Source organism: Ammospiza nelsoni, chromosome 18 (assembly GCF_027579445.1).
Source record: "Ammospiza nelsoni isolate bAmmNel1 chromosome 18, bAmmNel1.pri, whole genome shotgun sequence".
Taxonomy (NCBI): Eukaryota; Metazoa; Chordata; class Aves; order Passeriformes; family Passerellidae; genus Ammospiza; species Ammospiza nelsoni.
The window spans coordinates 11,082,931-11,099,821 of NC_080650.1; the positions used below are offsets into that span (position 1 = coordinate 11,082,931).

The window sequence follows — 16,891 nt, forward strand, 5'->3', positions numbered from 1 at the left end:
TTTCAGTTTCCACCAGTACCCACTGGGACATACAACATTCACAGAGGGCACTGGATTTACTGTGCCTGACAGAAATCATTCTGAAGAGAACCTGGACTGGCACATCCACAAAACTGACTTAAATCTTGGATTTTGTACTTCATACCAAGCACGTACATCAAGTGTTTCCAGCTCCTGTAGCAAGTTTCAGTCACAGAAAAATTGATGCTGTAAGGTGAACATGACATTATCAGTTTGACAAACATTCATATGGTTATTACTTCCATTGTGGCAATTTTTAGAGATTCCTGTGGAGAAAGGTCTGTCCTGTCACAGAGGTTTGTAAAGATGTGTGAGAGCTCATTTCCTCCAGAGATTATTGTCTGGCTGGCTGGGGAGGAGGGAGGCAAACATTTGTTTCAGGCAAGTCAGTTGAACAGCTGAGAAACAATTCAGAGCCATTTTTCACTAATAAAAAGATTTTAAAACTTTAAAGTCCAACTGTCTTACAAGCCCCTAATGTGAGAGCAATGCACAATTTCAAGTTTTCAGAAGTTCTGCTGAGAAAATAGGTTGAAAGAAAAAGAAATCTTTCCTCTTTTGGGGCAGAGTGCCAAATAATTAAAGCAAAATGAATGAAGTTCAAGAAAGAGTTTTCTCAACTATCTTAAATTTCTATACCTGGAAGTTACACCTCTGCAACTGGAATTCTGCATTACAAAATGGCATCACACAGCCAAGTGACCATTAGAACATCTTGGTTATCTTTAAGGTTCACCTTCTGTAACCAGTGAATTAACCCCACACATGCTCAGGCATTAAAGAACATTTTTTTCAGTTTTGTTCCTTAGGAGAAATGTGTCATTAAGATGGTGAAAGTATTCTCTGAACTTCCATAGTACAATTAAATGGCAATCCATCAGAAACAGAGGTATATGAATGAGAATGTTTATATAGAGATTTGATTATACCACTGTCAAACATTAAAAATGAGAGGCTTAAAGCAACCAAATATCTAGAATTAATTATGTGTCAGATTCTGAAGAATTTTGTCCTGAAAATTAACATAAACTTGCTTTGAAGATATGAATCATTGCACAGACTGAAAACTGAACAGACTGAAAGACTGCAAATAGTGGTAGAAGAAAACAGGAAGAAATTAATGGGAACATGAATTCAGGCTCATTGTGTAAGCACTTCTTTTTTACATTTTCTCCATTGTTAGAAGGGCAGGGGATATGTGTTATGTGTTATATGATATATTATTTCAAAAATTACCTGATAGAAATTTCAAAGAAAGTTGAACTGGAGAAATTGTAATGCTGACAAATCCACTGCTTGTATTTGCTGGTCAGGCCTGCTGGCAAAGCTGCAATAAGACAATTTTATCCTACAGTTCACTCTGCTTCCACTGATGCCAAGTGAGCACAACTGACTGGTGAGAACTGATAAAAGCTCCTGAAAAGAAGAATACACTACTACAGGTGGGTGAAATCCTTTTCTGCTTCAGATGCTCTGGCTTGGCAATTTTGTTTGTAATGAGAGCAGAAGAAACAGATCTTGATTGGAACCACAGGCCCAGATGGCTGCACAACATGAGTGGAGCTGGGTGGAGGAGCAGATTGAGCCTCCCCTCTCAATTCCATGTTTTCCATGGGAAGCCATGTTCTTAAGGGAAAACTGCTTTCTGTACTCCATGAAAATTGCATTCTGCTCAGACTGAGGCTCTACAATAGTGCCTTCCAGTGTTTTTTAGCCTATATTTTATTTCAAGCAGTGAAAAATTCAAAAACCCTAATTGAATACGAGCCTGCCAAGGTGTGGGCTGCTTTGAGGATGATTTGTTTTTTAAAGTACCTCCCCAGTAAATGCTGGGCACAACAGCAAAATGAAGCTGTTACTTAACCTGAACCAAAATATTAGGTCTAGCTTCTGTAAACATGCCAGATTAAGCATAGGCACTTCAACAGTACCACTTATGTGCTTATCTATTAGAACATTATTTACAGAGGATTCAAAACACTGCTAAACAGAAACAGAGAACACACTTTGTGTCTAGTTTGTACTTTCTATAGGTGGGCTGGTAGATAGATGGGAAACTCTCAGAGTTTCTGTAGAGGCAAAACCACCTGTGGGACTGGTGTTGAGTAAGTGGACAATTATCCAAACCAATTACTTAGTCCTGACTGCAATATTACAAATTTTTAAAGAACTGGACTGGCATTTGAAGCCCCCATAGTAAAGCTACCTGGATGTTCCCAGCTCTTCTTCCATAGGTTTCCAGAATTACCTTTGTGTCCTCAATAAAAATTGTCCCCATTTTAATTTTTTTAACTACCAAATATTTTCTGTGTATCAGACACAAGGAGGTTATAGAACACATAAATAACAGTGCCTGATGAAATTGTAGTTATATCTTGTGGTTCTTACATGCAGTGGAATTATCATGCTTAAAGGAGGAAATGTGAAGTCCAATCAGAACATTTTTTTCTAAGTATCTATTAAATGATCTAAAATCCTTCTGAGGGCCAAGTTTGGTACTTCTTCATCTGGTAAGAACAAGAACAAGAAGTGGCAAAACAAAATATATTTAAAATCAATAGATTTTTTTTGTTTGTTTATTATTAAAAAATTTAAACCCTCACTAAATGCCTACTGATGTCCTCAAGTGGGAAAGACCTACTTTCAAGCCACTGAGGAGAGTGAATATTTAATCATTCTTATGAATTGCAAAACCCCCAACCAGGAAGATTAGAGGAAGGAAGAGGGTAACTTAAGAATAACCAACAACCTGTTGCTCAGACCACCTTAATAGATCTGAAGCTGGTACAATTTATTTTAAAACTTTGGTTTCAAAAAAATCCTGGCACTCTAATTGCATCTCCTGGTGTAATTCAAAAAGATCTCTGATCTCAGGTGGTGTTTTCTATTCAACCTTCATGGATCCTTTGTTGTATACTTTACTAAGTGATCCCTAATTTGGGTTAACATTGAGCAGTTTTGTTTTGGTTTTTACTCCATTCCTTTGACCTTAGTAGTGAAAAATGAACAAAGAATACTTTAATTCACCTTTTTTTAAAAAATAAAATAATGTAGTAGTCTTGAAGAACAGTCTCTTTACCAAGAACTATGTTCCTTTATCGTGTTTCACAGTATCACTGCAGCTTTCTTCCCATGGAGGCTCTGAAGGAATAGGAGTGCATGGATCCATCCCAAAGCTTGGGATAAGCAAGGGCTGCTGTGGAAAGTTTCCTGCACAGGAAAGCCAAGGTATTTTCCAGGGCTCTGGGAGAGCAGCTCTCCTCCAGCTGCTGGATTTAGTGTTTGTTTTTCTCAACTTGGCTTCAGTTGCGACTGCTGATGCAGCAGCTGAAACAATGAGCTGCACACACAGTAGGTACACAATAGAATGTGAAGGGAGGGATGTGAAGCACTCAACATTTGTAGGTTTTGGTTGGTGTTTTCTTTTCAAAGTTCTTTTTTAGTTGATTGTGATATTAGATGTAATGCATTGTCTGGGTTCACATTCTCAAATGTCTCATTATTTGCTCTCATAGGAAGAGTAAAATGCTGATATTAAGCAAAACCCTCAGTTACCTGAAGGGTGAGAGAAGATAAAAGGGAGAAATCCTGGTAGAAAGTGAATTTTCATCCTAAATGATGAAGCCAAATGAGGTCAGGCTGATACCACCTGATAGAAGGTGCATTCATGATTTTCCCCACCATCTCACAGTCACTGATACAAAGCAACAATATCTCAGATAGATATAAATATCAGATCCCAATCATCTGTACATGATGCTATTTTAAACTCTTCCACGTGAGAAAATTGGTTAAAAATAAAAATACAGCCCTTTTATTCTTCTTTAAATGTTCTGTTCAGTTCTTCATGCTGAGAGAATCACAGACCTGTCTATAAATATCTAACCCAGATCTACAATTGCTTGTTAAAAAGAGAGTGTTTGGTAGAAGATTGAATGAAATACAAAATGTCTTCTATTATTTTTATTAGAGACCAGATGTGGCCTCTCAATTTACCCTCTATCATTTGGAGATGTACATTCACCAAGAACATTGCATGTGTGCATATAAATATTTTCATGTTGTCATGGTATAACAAAGGGTAATTGATTAGAAAAATCCCTATGGGATTTTCCACTTAAGAGCACATTTTTGTTTTAGCACTATTGTCTTCAAAATAAACATGTAAGGATGCATCTATTTTGATTGATCCAGCAGAAAGCAGCAGTGAACAGGCAGGGCTTTGGCCTTTGGGTAATGAATGGCACTGGCAAGTTGAGTGGAACTGGTGCAGCCAACGAGCCCAGGAGTTGTGTCAGGGGTGCTGCACCTCAGCAGTCAAACACTGCTCCCTCCAAACTGCAGCCTGCTCTGCTGGGGCAAAAATGGTGGCATAGAAAGGGAAATGGAAATCCAGTCAGATTGCACAGGTCCTTAAAATGACTCTTTGTATTTCCACACAAACTATTCACTTTCTGTAGTTATTTCTGTGCATTCAGTCTATTTACAGAGCAAAACATTCAGAGTCCTGGGCTAAGGGCCTGGATTTCTGTGCTGTTTGACTTTGGCATTTAATCACCTGTCCAGGCTGTTTGGAGACTTATTTCTCTTTAAATTCCTGTGGGACCTTAGCTACATGTAATGCAATCAATACATGCTGAAAGGCCCTAATTGATAATTTCTGGATGCAGGACAAGGTAAAACTGAAGAAAACTTAGACATATCTGCTGAGGCATTTTTCAGACAAGTTGGTTTTTAACTCTGCCATTAATCAACAGCAAGCTTCCATATGATAGTGTTGAAATAATAGCTCCTAAACTTCTCAGAGCTGTCCCATTACTCAGGTACTGCATGTCTGTAATTCCTTCAGTGCCAACATTTGATCTATGCTCTGGTGCCTCCCTCAAAGCTGGAGGAAAGCAGGTGTTGTGTTCTAGCAATGGAAAGTGCCTAAAGCTGCTCTCTCTGTAGACAGCATGTGAACGATGATCGTCCCAGCCAGGGTGATGGTGCTTGGTGCTTTATTTCTGCCACACTTGGTTAGTGTGTGCAAGATGCCTTTTCTCACATATCAAGTACTATGCTAAAGATACATGTAATGTGACAGTTTCTATAGTAACTACTTGTTCTTTATGGAATTGCAGATTAAACCTGTACACCTTGTTATTGTTCTTTTATCCTATTATCTAGACTACTCAGTTACCACAGATACTTTATTTTATTCTATTCCCTTGCCAACATAACTATATCAGGGATTTATGCATTTGCAAGTAAAGAGTATATATGAAAAACAGAACACTTAAAAGTTTTAAATTAACCACTATCTGATCTTCTAAATGCACTATGTTTGTGCATGTATATTGAAAGCTAAAATTTCAAAATAAGGCTGCAGACATATTTTTATTAAAGCAGGTCAAAATTATGCTTTGAATATTCTTGTTTTGCTGGGAGAACAATGCAAGTTATGTATATGACGTTTGTTTTCTAACAAATTTTTCTAGAACAAATTTGCCAGTCTAGATGTACTGGCAAACTCTTCTAATATGAACAACACCTAAGATTCCTAATTATAGGAAAATTTTCTCAATATGGTATACTGATTTTTACATGGAATTATTTCATTATTATAATTCATCAATGCTACAGCTCTGCTGATAATATCAGTACTGAAAGTGATATCATTTACAGGAATCAGATGTTTTCTGCTTTGTATTATGTTAGCCTTATTGTGGGAAAAAATGCCTGCATCCCGTCTGTGTGTGAGTCTCTGTTGCTATCTCCAGCAGAAGTGTATCAGTTACAAATCAAGCTTATAAAATTAGCAGTGTAGGGAGAAATCAGCTACTTGATCAGGGCTGCAGATTCAACAATGCAAACTAGTATTGTAGCCAAAAGGAAAAAGACACTAGGAGAAATGTAAAATATGAATTGGGTAAATCCATTAATGAGATAAAAAGAAAATTATACTCATCGTTAATTAAAAAAAAAAAAGCTGTAGTAAATTACACATACACAAATGCAAAAGGCAGAAGGGGAAAATCAGAAAAAAAAATCTACGCCCAGTACTGAGAGCAGCTGAGTGACGGTAGAAGCGGAAAGCAAACAGTAGATAAATTCCGTGTAACTAAAGAAACTGTTTTTTCTCCCTTTACCCTTGACCGTATCCTTCCAACACGTATGTGCCCGGCTCGCCCTAAACCACGCATTGTGAAACGAGCCCTGGCAGCGCAGCCGCTGCCGGAGCCGGGCAGTGCCGCGCTGCAGCGAGCATGGACCCGCGGGTGCGGATGCGGTTGTGCAGAGGCAGAGCCCGCGGCACGTCTGTACCCGCACATTATGTAACGCGGGAGAGCAGCGGAGCGAACGAGCCGGGGAAGAGGCACAAACCCCTCGCTAACAGCACCCGGCTCCTTCTGCGCCGCGCTGCTCCGGGCGGGGGCTGCGGGGGCTGCGGGGGCTGCGGGCCCGGCCGCCCCCCGGGCAGGAGCCGGAGCCGGAGCGGAGCCGCCCGCCGGCCGCGCCGCCGCCCCGCCCGCGGTACCCCCGCCGTTGGCGTGGAAACGGGCTGGCGGCTCCGGCTCCTCCTCCAGCGCCAGCCCCGCGCTCCCCCTGCCCGGCTCCCCGGCGAGAGCGAGCAGCACCTCCCTGTCTCCCGCGGGGGGCCGCCGGACAAGTGCTCCCACGGCCGCCTTTAGAGCAGCCCGGGTTTTTACGGTTGTGTTTTCCAGGGAGAAGATGGGAAAGGGCAGGTTCTTGCTCCTGCTGGGGCTGCGGGGCTAGTCCCTGCAGTCGTGGTGTGTCTGCTCGGCAAATCACAGATGCTGATGTGAAAAAGGGCCAAAGCAGAGGAGAGGCGTCAGTGGATGCGAGCGTTTGTACTGATGGATTGAGGAGGTGGAGGCTGCCTGCCTGGTGCTGGAGAGGTGAGTGCAATATTCCGCATTTCCTTCTCTCTTAAATCAGTTCAGTGATGAACATTTCCAAAATAAGAAAAAGCACTTCTATAGCCAGCAGGAAAAGATGTAATTTTGAAACAATAAGCTATGCTTCTGCTGGATAAAAAATATGAGTGTCACTGTGAGGTAGGAACATTTCGCTGTGTGTAGACAAAAAATAGTAAGGGGAGGCAGGCTGCTGATACAGTGAAAATGACCTTCTCAAGGGATACCGGCCTTCTATTAGCTACTGCTTCAGCTTGGGCCCTTCTTCTAAAAATTAAGTGGTCTCCCTTTCCTAGCCTGAATTTTAACCCATGAATAGCCAATACCTGAGCCTTAATAAGATCTGCTGTGTCCCCTTAATGATTCAGGAAGATAATCCACTAGATTCTGCCTGTTGGGAGAAGAACCTCCACGCTATGTAGCACCTCCTCCCAGGGAAATGCAGCCTGGATAACATTCTATCAGAAAAGACTCCTGCTGCCAAATTTCTGTAATAAGTGCTCCTGGTAGCAGTCTCATGTGCTCACTGGAAGGATGTGTGGCTCTGCAGAGCCTGGATGCGTTCCCTCTCCGTGTGTGCCCGTGCATGTGAAGGAATGAGGAGGGTTCATATTAATCTGCACCTGTGGACGGCTCCCATCTGCACTTGTGAACCACAAGTTTTTTGATATCTTTGCATTTGCATTTTGGGAGAGTGCTTCATACACAAAACCTCCAAGCCTTCAATGTTAGCAGAGAGAGCTGCAGACAAATAGATGTCAGTTTAATTTCTGCTCATAGAACTGATCCGATCTGCTTTTGGCTGTTTCACTGTAGAAGCCGTTTAATGTGTCTTCTTGCAGTATTTATTCTGCAAGATATTGACCTATCTCAACATTTTCCTGGGAAGATTTGAGAAAAATATCACTAGATTTCCCTCCAGCATTTCTTTATATTTGTTTATAGCCATTTTCTGATAACCTCACACCCAAAAATTGATTTTTATTTGGGCTCAGTATTTCGCGCCATTGTGGGTCACACCCTTCGGGTGGCCATCAACATTTCATCCATAAAGGTTACAACAGCAGGTCAGGTGCTCTGAATACCTACTTGTGGATCACAAAGGGGCAAAAAATGAGTGTGCATTTTGGACTTAGGGGAAATTTTGTCTGACTTTATAAATATAGATGTTGGAAGTCCGAGCTGATGCCTTAGGTGCTGTTACCGGCAGAAATCCTCACTTTTCTTCAACAGGCACAGATTTGACAGCTGAACAGACACAGCTCTGCAGAGCAGAGTGTGTTTTGCCATTAATGTGGCTGTCTCCATCAAATCATTTGTTTGGAAGCTATCATGCAAAAAGCACAGATCCCTGCCCTTGGATTAAGGACATTATCAGAGGAGAGGCCTATGTGTATAGAAGGGTGAAGATCCAGTCTTCAAGAAGCCAGTGGCAGGTGTAATCAAAAGAAAACCTCTTAGTTATAAGGCATATTTAGGAGGAAAACTCATGCTATCTTTTGTTACCAAAGCACTGATTGCATTTTCAGAGAAGAAACCCCTTCTGTGTACATATGTATGCTTATAAGGAAGAAAAGCTGATTAATTCTGTGCAAGGCATGGAAATGTCACTCTGACAATGGACCTTACAGAGAGGAATAAACTCTGCATGCTACATAAAGAATGCTACACCTCTGGCTGAGATTCTGTGCTTGTCACTCCACAGGCCACTGGTGAGAAGAGTTGAATAAGTCTTCTGCAGGTACTACCTTGAATTTTGTAAGCCTCCAGAACAGTTTCATGTTTCAGTTGCAGACCTTGGTTTTGAATTTAGTGTTGATAATCTAAAAATAACCAGCCAGGTAGCTCTGAGGGACTGAAGTGAAAGTGTTCTGGTTGTCTCTGACTATGTTCTGACCAGTTCTGACTATGCACTGATGGAACAAGGTATGTTAAATTTTAAGGAGTGTAGATAGAAACTGAAATTTGTCCCTTCTTAAGGAATCTACCTGCTAAGCAGTGGGGAAGGGGATAAGGATAACAGAAAATTCAGCAGGTAATAAAAGCTCAAATCCTTCAATGGTGAAGTCAGCTCTTCCTCTCCAGCTTAAGCAGATAAGGATTTTGACAGCAGCCTTGCTTGATACACAGGGGTGAGGCAATACAAGGCAATGATGCCTTTTTCTCTCTCCCCCTCCATGAATTAAAGAAAAATACTTTCAATTCCTTTGGGTTAAATCACAGTAATCCCACTTATTTCAGAAGAGATTCTTCAAATTTATGTACCTGAAAATGAGAGTTGAATCTGACTATTTCTGCTAAAGTTTTGGACCTGCTTTCACAGGAGTCACTGGAAGTTTTGTCATTTATTTCAGCTGGAGAGAGCCCAGCACACACAGTTGCACTGATCAGGTTCTCCCTTGCCTTTAGGAACAGAAATGTTGAACAGTTTTGTAGTTGGTTTCAGTGAGGTTGCAGGTTCAATGACAAATCCAGTAAACGAATTCATAAATTATCAGTTATTTGAATCATGCTTTTTTGCTGAGAAAATGGGAGTGTTACTCCCATGTTAAGGTTGACAGTACCCACCCTCAGCAGTAGTAGTTTCTACACAAGCAATCAACTATTTTCTTTTTCCTGAGAGAAAACTTATTCAAAGGCCTTTAAAAATCATAATCTTGGCCTATGTGCATGAAATCATATTTATACTTACAGAGGAGAATTGTCCCATTTTTATTTAAAAAGGCTAAATTTTGTTCTTTGTGATCCCCAAAGTATCCAGAATTAATCCACATCAATTACTAGTTACAACAGATTCCCTTCCCTTACTTGAGAGGATAATATGACTTATATTTTGTATGTTATATTCAGAGTTCACATTTTTATTAAACTTTCTAGAATTCAAGAATGGTGATTAGGAAGTCCAAATTTCAACTATTACATTGATGAAAGAATAATCCCAAGAAAAACTATACTGTTCAAAATCAACCAAAATCGATTCTCTTTGCAAAGTTCCCTGGCAATTTAAGGCATGTGGAATAGACAAGATGACAGAGAAGGGTTAAATACCGTTTGATAAATTCTGTTTTGGATTCAGGAGTTGATACATATTAACAATTTAAGTTGTTTCAGCTTTCAAGTGGAATTAAGGACAGAATTTAACCCTTGACATGAAGGCTACAGAGAAAATATTCTTCTGTGAACTGTTGCTTTTCCTTAACATTGAAGGGCACTGGTGGAGTTGGATGGAAGGAACAGATTCAAATATTGGTTACTACTGAATACATTTAAACTCACAACTAACAAAACACATGGCAAAAATTCAGAAGATAACAGCTCTATATGTTGGTTGTTACGGTTTTTTTTTTCACTTCAGCTCAGAGCATTTTCTGTGGTTCAGCAGAAGCTCAACTCTCCTCAGAATCCCATTTTATTATTTATTGGACACCCAGTGAATCATTAGGGAACACGGTTTAACCCAACAAATCCTATTTGCCTTTTGTTTTCTCTGTAAGCCCCTAATACCAGAGAGTTTTTCCTTCTCTGGATTCCTAAGCCATCACATCAAAAAGACAAATGTGATAACACCTCCACATGATTCCACATTGCAGAAATAACCTGTTGGATTACCAGTCAACACCTTGGCCAACAGAAAAACTTAAAGAGGCAAATCCAGAAAATCTAAGTATTTGATTTGCTCACACGCATGAAAAATAATGACTGGAAAGTAAATAATAATTTCATAGGAACTACAATTGGTTAATCCATTATTTTTACAGTGGAATTATGAAATAGTAATTGCCTGGACTTGGCAGTTGGAAGGAATTATTCTCATCACTTTCAGACGTCCATAACAAGGACATGTACACACAGAGTAGTTGTTAAGGCTTCCCTTTTAGCTGGTGGAAGAAAAAGAGATTTCTCCATTGGAGTTACCTAGACTAGTTTCTGACTACCATGTTAGTGTGAGATTGAGCTCTGTAAATGAGAGCTGACCTCTGGAAATGACAGCTCCTCTCCACTGCCTCTGAGGGAAGCACTGAGTGAGTAGCTCTGAGATAGCCACCTACATGCAGATGCTAAATCTGCACAGATGAATCCCACTCTCACTGTCTATAATGTAATGTTTAACCAAGATTTACTAGTTAATTATGAAGATATTTTCATGGCTCACCATAAATATTTGTAAGTCATAATGCAGTTGTCATTCCCTCCCTACCTGCCCTGTTTCCTGGGCTGGCATTGCCTTCCCCCTCGGAGTTATCTCAACAACGGTTTGGTCAAGGCACTGGAAAGGCTTCACTGGAACAGCACCAGCAATCCAAATCTTTTATCAATTCTTCCAGGCAGTATTCTAGCACACATTCCCAGTGTGTTTCTACTGATTTTCTTGCCTGATTTCTATGTTTTCAAATCTTACCCAGACAATGTGGAATAAGCACCTTTATCTCCATAAACCGCACGAATGCAAATACAATTAGGCAGCATAGCAAGTGTTGATGTACAAATAAAGTTGACACAGTTGTGTTGTGGAAGGAAACAACACAGTGGAGCTGAATTGATTACAATTCAGTGTCATGGCACAGTAACAAAAGCCCAGCTGGGTGTTTAGCTCTGAGAGGGCTTGCTGTTCAGAGGGGGCATGCACCTGGTTATTATATTCCTTCCTTTAAAAGAGAAAAGTGTGTATGATTCAAAAGGATACTTTCCTACCAGCTAAGGGAACATCTTTCTGAAGATAATACAATTTCAGCTATTAGGCTGGATTTTTCAAGTAGAGAGTTCTGTCTCTGAATATTACCAGCTGAAGTCATATAAAACAAATACTGGAATGTGTTAACAAAATATGATTTCTTTTGGATGTATAATATCTATTTATACATTTATATGCATTAGAGTTGGGGTTTTTTAAATGTCTTTTGAGGAAAGAAAGACCAGGATACTGGCTGTTGTCCCTCTCTAGTGTTTATGTTACAGGAGAGGATTCAAAACAATACTACAGGAAATATTTTCCATATCATTTAAAGCACTCAATTCAGTAAATTAATGCATATGATGCTAACCAAATCCATTAAAAACTAGTTTTGCAGAATTAACACCATTGCACAGGAGCATCTCTCAGTACTGCCAGCAAGTTGATTGTTGCAACAGGCCTTGGCAAGAAGATTTTCTCTCAAGATGCCTTTCTGTGCCTGACCTTTTAAATTTGGCAGAGTTCAGGGTACCACAGCAGAAGCCATTTTGTGATGGGAAGATATTCATATATTCTTACCATTGCTAAGAATCTATTGAGCTTCCATGTGATATTGCTCAGTAATGGTAGAATCTCACCTCAATCAGTCATTTCAGAGACATGTTTTTAATGTCTTTTCCAATCCATCTATGTCCATGAACAGATAAACTCACCTTAATTTGTAATTCAGTGACATTAATGCAGGTATTTAAAATTCTAAGGCTAGCCTACTCCAAATTTGAACAATTGGTCTATTATCATATTGTTTCTGTTCCCTGACTAGATGTGCAATAAGTCCTCTGATTATGTTTCATGCTGTAAATGTTCCTGAAAGCAAAGCTGAACTTTGCCTCATAGCTGTGATTACACAGGTGTGTCAAGTTTGCTTTTTGCATGTGTGCTCACAAAAAGCAACAGAATACTGAAGACTTGATGTAATTTTTTTTAAGTTACAGGAACAAATTTTTGGCTACTAGGTTCAAGGGATCAACAATTGTTTTAAATGTGGCAAGACTTGAGGCTGATGTGCTGTTCAGTATTATATCAGCACAATATTATTTGCTCTCGCAGGTCAAGTAAATATACAATGGTCTAAACAAATTAAAGTATCAAGTAGCATCAGGAAGAGGTAGGAACCAGTAACTTTTAACACTGAAAACTATAATTCTCCCTTTTTCCAGAGAGACCTCATTGTACCCTGCAGTCTTGAATGGCGCAAATTCTATATAACAGAAGTTAAAACATCTATAAAGTAATAACAGTAATACCCTACCATATAGACAAAGAACTGAATTATTGGATCTCTTACAGTTCTCTGTCAGCACACGTGGGTTATAAACTAAAATTAAATGTTTACTGAAGATATTACTCTGGTCTGTGACAAGAAAAACCTCTCTCTTTGCTGTATCCATGGCATAGCAATTCCACCCTTTTCCCACTTCTGCAGTCAAGGAAACCAAGAACAGCCACTGATATTGTGGCCTCTTGGGATCATACCTGGAAACTGCTCTAATTCACACTGTGGCTTAGGCAGCCCCAACCTGGCTCTACAATAAAGGTTGGATCACAAAAATGCCTTTCTCCCCCAGATTAAGACTAGAAGTGTTTGAGTTTCTGTGTATTTTTGAATACTTTATGTTGCTTTTCTAGTTGTGTCTTCTGATACTGGAAGGCAATGAACCCCAAGTAGAAAATACCAGAATATTCCAATTCAGAAATCATTTAGGGAGAATAGATCTGGAAGAAATGGGTGATGCCCATTATAGTAGAAGTGTGCTTTGAAGGGGAGATTGGGCACACAGGCATATGGAACTCTGGGACATCCTTTAAATATTGTAAACTTAATTACCAAGTGATGGGAGAACTTCTCAGTGAGCAGCACAATTACAGTCTCCAGGTATTTTCAGTCAGTATTTTCTTTGTGCTGTTGGATACCTCCAATGACAGGAGCCTGTAACTCATCAAAGCTTATCTATACAACTGTAGCCTTGCATTTTGGATACATTATGTTTTCATGATTAACCTGTCAAAAATTATTCACAGACCTCATTGAAAGTTTACATAAACAAGTCAATTGTTTGTTTTAAAGGAGACCAGATGGAATGCTGTCAATCTATGCACCACTGTTCTTACTCAGCTGTGAGATATGTGCAAATGGAATTTCTGAGACATGGCATTTATGATCTGTCTTTATCTGTGTTGCAAAGATTTATACTTGATGGAGGAATGTTAACAGTACATCAATCTCATTGTTCACTTGGTGTCTGCATCTTATTATCAGAATCATCAATTATAGATTCCATAGTTTTTAAGATGTAATTTAAAAGGATATGTTTTTTCAGATTTAACTAGTCACAAAATACATAGAAAATACAATTTTTCCCTACAGTTTCTTAAGCTTCTGTTGGGATTAGTCAGAGGCATGTGGTGATCAACCTCTTATACAAGAAATAGAAGGTCAAGATTAAAAGTTTTCAGGAAATAATACAGAGTGCAAGAGGTCAAGGACTTGGCTCTTCCTTTTAACTTTTGCAAAATCTTTTAGAAATGTCACCTTTACCAATGAGCTCCCTCCTGCAATCAACACAAAAAATGAGAAGGGACTGTTAAAATTATTTTTGTGCAGAGCACTAGTTGAGAGTGGACATGAGAATCTGAAATACAAACCAAAATTGTACCTCATTCTGATGAACTGAAAAAAAAAAATTCTCAGAATAGCCAAGGAGACACAAAACAGTACCGTGATGACAATGTTCAGTGACTTGTTCAGTGTCATTCCTGTGTCTAACAGAGCAAAACTACTTAGAGCTTTTACTGGAGGTTTCTCTATTGCCCTGAGCCTTCAGCCAGCACAGAGGTGACACAAACTGGGGTTTATTTCTCCTGAGCTATTTGGCACAAAATATTCTTTGGGATGAGGAGACTGCCACTGTGTCAGTGGCATTGCATCCTGATGGGATTGCTGCCAGCTGGAGGAGATTGAAACCACACTGGAATTGCTATAAGGTGGGTTTGGGCTGAAAGCTAAGCCAGCTGTGAGCTCTGTACCATTGCCTGCCTTTGTGCCTTTGGCAGAGGTGGGGAGACACCTTATCGGGCATTTTCCTGGAGTTGAGAAGTAAGAAATTTTATGTGCCTTGTTTTCTGGAATGCCTGTAGCTTTTTTGGGTAGATTGTGGGTTGTTCTCTTACTACTAAGATGCATCCTGAGGGGGAGTTTTTAGCCTTGCTACAATAGAGATGCAAAAGTTGTTTGAAAGTCAGAGAGGGCTTTAAAAGGCAGTATCCCTTTTCATAGTTACTAAAATACTGATTCCAAAACCTCAATTTAAAAGTCTTGAGGTATGCTGTAAATGAACCAAAACATAACAAAAGCTGTGCTTTTAGGCACAATTATCCTGGTAGTTATCAGTCAAGGAATAGTGTGATACCTGAGCAGTGGTACCTGAGATCACTGAAAATACAGACCCCACATCTCCCCCCACTCAGGCCAAGTGCCCTCAGAGATGTCCCTGTAGTCCTTTAATGAAGTTCTCAAGATGAATTATTGTTCTGCTGTACATTGTGGATATTTCCCTCCCATCCTCTCCCCTTGGTAAATCTGCTTTGTGAGTTTAAGGTGGATTTGGAATCCCTACAGCTGCAATAGCTTTTGCCCTGTTTTGACCCAATATGGCTTGCTGAGAAATTCATGCCCAACCCCTCTGCTGAAGGCTGGATGTGCTGTGGGTAACCTCCACCATATGCATTATTTCATGTCCCAGATCTGTGCCTGTTTCACAGAGCTGCTTCTACTGTAATATCAACAGTAGATTTTTAGTGAGCAAAAAGAAATAAAATGGTGAGTCATCAGCTTTTTTCCTGCATATCTCATCTGTGGGAAATGCAGAATGCTAACTAGAATAGTTAGGCATCAGCGATAAAATTCCAGCTATATGTGCCATCTTAATAGTAGGCTAGAGTGTCACCAGAAGTATTTTTTTCCTGGTAATATGAGAAATGAATAACTAAGGATCCACTGCTGAATAATGAATAAACGAAAGGCTCGATTAGCACCTTTCAGCTTTCAGATAATTTTAGTGCTGCAGCTTCTTGAGTCAAGAAGAAATGTCACTGAGAGTAAAAGGAACAGAAAAGCAACTACCTGAGATGTTGCTGTTAAAGCTGTGCTGTGAGGGTGGTGGTGCACATTTGCCTGGTCAGTGAGGCTCCCCCATAAGCTGATAGGACAGCCTCATGCAGACAAAACCAGCAAAATTTGGGGGTATTGCTATTAACAGTAACAGCAGATCATGTGTGTAGTCTCATAAATCAACACATCAGTTCCCAAAACATGATTCAAGAGCCTGCTTCAAACAAAAGGAATGAAATTATCAGGGTCTCAGAATGGTGAGCTGACCTCTGTGTACCTTAAAGAGGAGGAGACAAGTCCAGTTAGGGTGGGATACAAAAAGGAAACTTTTCTGACCTCAGCAAAAGAGAACTTGTACAACAGGAGAGAGATGGATTATTTAGAGACAGAATTGAAGGGCTAAAGGATAAGTAAAAATATAGACATATTGGCTGCATGACTAGGAAGTTTGCAGACTACAGAGAATTAAAAAAAAAGGGGGGGGAATATCTGAATGATGAGAATGCACTTACATGCAAAACAACTTGAACAGGAGCAGTGATTGCCCTCCTCCCCCTCTCTCTCTCCACACATGTATAGACAGAAAAGTACTGGTAGTGTTAATGGAACACCAAAAATCATCAGTATGTGCAACAAAATTGGAAGCTACACCTTCTGATATTACTAGTAGTAGTACAGTTACCAGTGAAAAATAAACCATCAAGAAAAATGACTGGATTTTGGTTTATCCTTAATAACAAAATTAAATCCATCTATCATTCCTATGTTTCAGCTTAAGGAAAAAATAACAATTTACAAGCTTGCTTGAGGCTAAAAAATAACAACTTTACTCAGCTAAATCTAAATCATGGTACTCCTATGTTACAGTAAATACCCAGATTAAAAGTCCATCTTCCTCAGAAGATGGACTTAGATTTAGCAGTTATTTTGTTACTTATCCATTTTAAGAGTAATTCATGGTAATCAATATACAATACCTAATGTTTTGTATTTGTTTTATAGACAAAAAATATATTCTTTGAATTATATGAAAGCCATCTACTATTTTGACAGGATCAGTATAGCCCTATGAATACATGAAGCCATCCAACCACGTCTTGTCATAGC

At 39.6% G+C, this 16,891-nt stretch overlaps 2 protein-coding genes across 2 annotated transcripts in view; one reads left to right on the forward strand and one right to left on the reverse strand.

The window, feature by feature from the left end:
- Positions 1-16,891, reverse strand: part of RSPH14 (radial spoke head 14 homolog) — a 71,858-nt gene that overhangs the window by 9,897 nt on the left and 45,070 nt on the right. The gene's annotated exons all lie outside the window — the stretch shown is intronic.
- The window catches only part of GNAZ (G protein subunit alpha z), a 49,892-nt gene continuing 39,627 nt past the window's right edge, over positions 6,627-16,891 (forward strand). The window contains exon 1 of the mRNA XM_059485232.1: positions 6,627-6,923. The gene's annotated coding sequence lies outside the window, so the exon portion shown is untranslated. The remainder of the gene's footprint in view (positions 6,924-16,891) is intronic.